Raw genomic sequence first — 6,000 nt, forward strand, 5'->3', positions numbered from 1 at the left:
CCTGGGGTGGAGGCGACAGCGAGGAGCTGTCCCCGCCCGAGGTGCCTGGGCGGGAGAAGGTGGAAGCAGGTGCCCAAGGCCCGGCTGGTAGCGAAGGGCTGCAGAGGGGCGGCGGGCGCAGGGTGGAGACAGGGGTTCAGGCGACCCCCAGTGCCGAGGCGCTGTCCCGCCCTCCGGTGCTGAAAGGAAGAAGGTAGATTCAGGGGCGCCGGGTGCGTGAGACCGCGAGGAGCTGTCCGCGCCCCGCTGGTGCTGAAAGGAAGCAGGTAGATTCAGGGGCGCCGGGTGCCTGAGACCGCGAGGAGCTGTCCGAGACCCGCTGGTGCTGAAAGCAAGTTACGGAGACGGGGCTTGGGAGCACTCCCAGACCAGGGCGCTCTCAACCCAGGAGGTGCTGAACGCTGAGCCACCGTGGGTCCTCGACCCTCCACAGCGACAGGGGCAGCAGCAAGGAGGAGTCGGTCTAGAAGCAGAGTCGGGGGGGGGGGTTCTGCACAAATGGCAGTGTTTCTGGCCATCTCAGCAAGGTGGGCTAAGCGGTTCGGCCCCAGATGGGTTGCTAAAAGCCCCACCCACGCGGGGCAGGGACCTAAAAGGACGGGGAAATTGGCGAGGCTGTGGCAGGGCCCTCCCATGCCTGAGGTGGGCACCCAGAGGCCACCTCTGGCTGGGCCTCCGAGGAGCCACTGATGGGGTAGGCAGACAGGGAAAGTCGAGTCTCTCTAGGAAACATCCTAGCTCTGCTTCTAAGACCCTCCCCAACCCGAAGCCACCACGGTGCAGCCGAGTCCGGGCTGGGCCAGCCAGGGGGAAACCCACCTTTCGTGGAAGCCTGGGGCAAGCAGCTAGAACATTTCCGGGACTCCCGTGCTTTTATAGCCAGCCTGGCACCCAGACCCTCGGCGGGAATGGTTGGTTCTCATTCGCCCAGTGAGGCCCTGGGCCTCACCCCACAGCCATGATTCCTGCTCTCAAATCCCGGGCCTGCCCCTCCCTTCCAGTTCTGGAAACTCAAGTCCCCACCCACCATGCACCCTGGTCTCAGAGGGGTAATTTCCTTGGAAGTGGCAAGGAGGGGTGAGAACATTTTCCACTGTGGTTAAAGCAAGAGAGCAGCAGCAGGGCTGGGCGGGTAGGCGCGGCACGGGAGCGGGTGGGGCTTTGTGCTTTCAGGGTAACGACTGTGGAGGCCCCTGTGGGTGCTGGTCTGGGGCAGGGGGGCACCTGCACCTGCTGGTGGCCACGTGGTGCAGTGGATTTGGAGGATCTGGAAAAATCCTGATATTTTGGAAGGCTCAGAGGTTGTGTTTTCTCTTTGTTTGTTTGTTTGAGGCAGAGTCTCACTCTGTCGCCAGGACTAGAGTGCTGTGGCGTCAGCCTCGCTCACAGCAACCTCAAACTCCTGGGCCCAAGCAATCCTCCTGCCTCAGCCTCCCGAGTAGCTAGGATGACAGGCATGTGTCACCACGCCTGGCCAATTTTTTTCTGCATTTTTTTTTTTTTGAGACAGAGTCTCACTTTGTTGCCCAGGCTACAGTGAGTGCCATGGAGTCAGCCTCGCTCACAGCAACCTCAAACTCCTGGGCCCAAGCAATCCTCCTGCCTCAGCCTCCCGAGTAGCTGGGACTACAGGCATGTGCCACAATGCCCAGATAATTTTTTCTATATATATTAGTTGGCCAATTAATTTCTTTCTATTTTATAGTAGTAGACGGGGTCTCGCTCAGGCTGGTTTCGATCTCCTGACCTTGAGCCATCTGCCTGCCTCGGCCTCCCAGAGTGCTAGGATGACAGGCGTGAGCCACCGCACCCGGCCTTTTTCTGCATATTTTTAGATGTCCAGCTGATTTCTTCCTAATTTTAGTAGAGACGGGGTCTCGCTCTTGCTCAGGCTGGTCTCTAACTCCTGACCCTCGAGTGATCCTCTCGCCTCGGCTTCCCAGAGTGCTGGGATGACAGGCGTGAGCCACTGCGCCCGGCCTTCAGAAGCTTTCGACAGGGCATGTTCCGTGGAGACTCTCTCCCCCTGGCCCCAGCCATGTCCCAGGTGGGAGGAAAGGAAACTTTGGGCCAGGAACTCAGGCAGATGGAGCTCAGGCCCTGGTACCATCACGTCTTGCTACGTGATGCATAACAAGGGACTCGCTCTCTGCTCCTTATGTGGGTGCCTCAGTCCCTGTCTCCCTCCCCACACACCCGAGCTGACCCTGGGAGACATCACGGCCCAGCAGTGCAGGGCATGGCAACTGGCTGCCTCTGTCACTCCCCCTCCCATAGATTGTTTGCTCTTCTGGAAAATGAGTGTGATGATGGCGTCCCCAACTCTTGGCATCATTGCAAGGATTAAAAGACATGTCATGTCCAGATGCAGTGGCTCATGCCTGTCATCCCAGCACTCTGGGAGGCTGAGGTCGGTCGATTGTTGGAGCTCAGGAGTTCGAGACCCGCCTGAGCAAGAGTCAGACCCTGTCTCTACTAAAAATTGAAAGAAATTAATTGGACAACTACGAATATATAGAAAAAATGAGCCGGGCGTGGTGGCGCATGCCTGTAGTCCCAGCTACTCGGAGGCTGAAGCAGGAGGATCACTGGGGCCGCCCAGGAGATTGAGGTTGCTGTGAGCGAGGCTGATGCCACGGCACTCACTCTAGCCTGGGCAACAGAGTGAGACTCTGTCTCAAAAAAAAAAAAAAAAAACCCAAAAAAGAGAGGTCACACATGAAGGATCCAAAGTTGGTACCATCCGTGCCAGTTTGCCCTGTCCGCCATGCCTGCTGTCATCTGCCGATGACTAGCATGTCCACTTTATATGTTTCTTCCAAATGTGCCAACTCCACCCCCAGCCCATGGCTGCCACCCTGGCCCAGGCAGCATCTCCCGGCTGGACGCTGCCCCAACCTCCTCCTTGGCCTCTGGCTGCTTCCACGCTTGCCCTGACGGCCTGCTCACCCCAGCGGTAACCACAGGGTTTTTTTGTTTTTTGGTGTTTTTTTTTTTTTTTTTGACACAGAGTCTCGCTTTATTGCCCAGGCTAGAGTGAGTGCCATGGCATCAGCCTTGCTCACAGCAACCTCAAACTCCTGGGCTCAAGCGATCCTCCTGCCTCAGCCTCCCGAGTAGCTGGGACTACAGGCATGGGCCACCACGCCCGGCTGATTTTTTAAATATATTTTCAGTTGGCCAATTAGCTTCTTTCTGTTTATAGTAGAGACGGGGTCTCGCTCTTGCTCAGGCTGGTTTCAAACTCCTGACCTTAAGCGATCCTCCCGCCTCGGCCTCCCAGAGTATTAAGATTATAGGTGTGAGCCACCTCACCCAGCCGATAATATGCTGTTTATTAAAATATAAAAATGAAGCAATAAAAGTGCCATAAATAAATGAGTAATAACAACAGTACTAGCGGCCAGCATTTCCTGCACACTCACTCCATGTAGATGCTGCTTAACAATCCCCCATGGGTGGCTTGCGTGCATGTCAGGAAGCCACTCACTCTTAACAAGGGGAGAAAGGAAGGCTCGCGAGTTAAGTAAGCCAAGGCTGCCGTTGGCGAACAAATGCAGTCGGATAAATAAATGTGATTCCGGGCCGGGCGCAGTGGCTCACGCCTGTCATCCCAGCACTCTGGGAGGCCGAGGCGGGAGGATCGCTCAAGGTCAGGAGTTTGAAAACAGCCTGAGCAAGAGCCAGACCCTGTCTCTACTAAAAATAGAAAGAAATTAATTGGCCAACTACAAATATATAGAAAAAATTAGCCGGGCACGGTGGCGCACACCTGTAGTCCCAGCTACTCGGGAGGCTGAGGCAGGAGGATCGCTTGAGCCCAGGAGTTTGAGGTTGCTGTGAGCTAGGCTGACGCCACAGCACTCACTCTAGCCCAGGCAACAGAGTGAGACTGTGTCTCAAAACAAAAAAAAAAAAAACCAAAACGGAATCTGCTGAACCGATGAGCGGGAGGTGCGGGCTCTCTCTCCAGGGCAGCAGCAGATCGGGCTTCAATCCACGCTGCGTGCTCAAGAGCAAGCGGCCTCGGTTTTCCCATCTGTGCACTGGGATGCAAGTGTCTGCAGACGACAAAGCAATGGGACCCAGGCGCCCTGGGCCAGGCTGGGAGCTGTCCGCGGTGCTGATCCCGGGATGGGGCAGCAAGACTGGAACTCATACCCTTGGGGGGGAGCGGGAGGGGGAGGGGGGCCAGCGGAGACAAATGGGCAGGTGAGGGGGAGGTGGGACTCAGAGGGGCGGCCCAGCCTTCTGCCCTGCCCCTGCCCCTGCGCCTCACAAGTTAGCCTATCGCCACCGTCAGACCTAACATTCAAATGGGGAAACTGAGGTCCAAGCCTGCCCCGGGGCAAGGGTGGCGGGCAGGAAGAAGGTGAGGAGCGTGCACACCCACTCAGCCTCTCCTGTGAGCAGGGGACACGGCACGGCTAGTTTCCGTGAGGTGGGTCTTCCTACTTCCGTGTCACGGAGGGAAAATGGCCCGCCGGGGGTCACTGCTAGGTGCCGCCTCCCCCATCTCTCTCCTCAGGTCTGAGCCCTCTGGGACCCAGGCAGGCTGCCCAACTGTGCCTCTCATTTGAACACAACTGTCCCCAGCCTCTCCCAGGCGCACCCCGATTCTAATGCAGAATTTAAGTGCTCTACGAGGCCTCCCCAGGGACAGCACGGGAAGGCAGGAGGGCGTGGGGACACCCTCACTGAGTTGCCACCTGCCCATTTTCTTTTTTTTGTTTTTTTCTTGAGACAGACTCTCACTCTGTTGCCTGGGCTAGAGTGAGTGCGGCGGCGTCAGCCTCGCTCACAGCAACCTCCAACTCCTGGGCTCAAGCGATCCTCCTGCCTCAGCCTCCCGAGTAGCTGGGACTACAGGCATGCGCCACCATGCCCGGCTAATTTTTCCTATGTATTTTTAGTTGGCCAATTAATTTCTTTCTATTTATAGTAGAGACGGGGTCTCGTTCTTGCTCAGGCTGGTTTCGAACTCCTGACCTTGAGCGATCCTCCCGCCTTGGCCTCCCAGAGTGCTGGGATGACAGGTGTGAGCCACCGCACATGGCCAACCTGCACATTTTCTACTCAGGGAAACAGACTTCCAGCTGGGAGAACGCCGTGCCTACATTCACGCTTGTTCATTTATTCATTCAACAAACGCTGAAGAAGTTTTTACGCAGTGTTAGAAAAGAACATAAAACTGAATAAAGGCCAGTAGAGTGCCGGGGTGGGGTGGGGTGGGGTGTGCATAACGTTGCTGACAGAGCAAGGGACCATTCCGAGGAGGTAACTTTGCGCCGACGCCTGAAAGAGGAGAAGGAGCCAGCCAGGGGAGAGCTGCAGGAACAGTAATCCCAGCACTCTGGGAGGCCGAGGCGGGAGGATCGCTCAAGGTCACGAGTTCGAAACCAGCCTGAGCAAGAGCAAGACCTCATCTCTACTAAAAATAGAAAGAAATTAGCTGGCCCGGGTGCAGTGGCTCACCCCTGTAATCCTAGTACTCTGAGAGGCCGAAGCATGAGGATCACTCAAGGTCAGGAGTTCGAAACAAGCCTGAGCAAGACACCGTCTCTACTAAAAATAGAAAGAAATTAAATGACCAACTAAAAATATGTACGAAAAATTAGCCGGGCATGGTGGCGCATGCCTGTAGTCCCAGCTACTCGGGAGGCTGAGGCAGGAGGATCGCTTGAGCCCAGGAGTCTGAGGTTGCTGTGAGCGAGGCTGACGCCACGGCACTCACACATTAGCCCAAGCAACAAAGTGAGACTCTGTCTCTAAAGAAAAAAAAAAGAAAGAAAGAAATTAGCTGGACAACTAAAAATATATACACATAAAATGAGCCGGGCGTGGTGGCGCATGCCTGTAGTCCCAGCTACTCGGGAGGCTGAGGCAGGAGGATCGCTTGAGCCCAGGATTTGGTGAGGCTGAAGCCACGGCTCTGTCTCAAAAAGAAAAAAAAAAAAAGAACAGAAATGTTTGTGGCACGAATCTATGACTCACGAGGCC

The sequence above is a fragment of the Microcebus murinus genome, chromosome 4, assembly GCF_040939455.1.
Source record: "Microcebus murinus isolate Inina chromosome 4, M.murinus_Inina_mat1.0, whole genome shotgun sequence".
NCBI classification, from domain to species: domain Eukaryota; kingdom Metazoa; phylum Chordata; class Mammalia; order Primates; family Cheirogaleidae; genus Microcebus; species Microcebus murinus.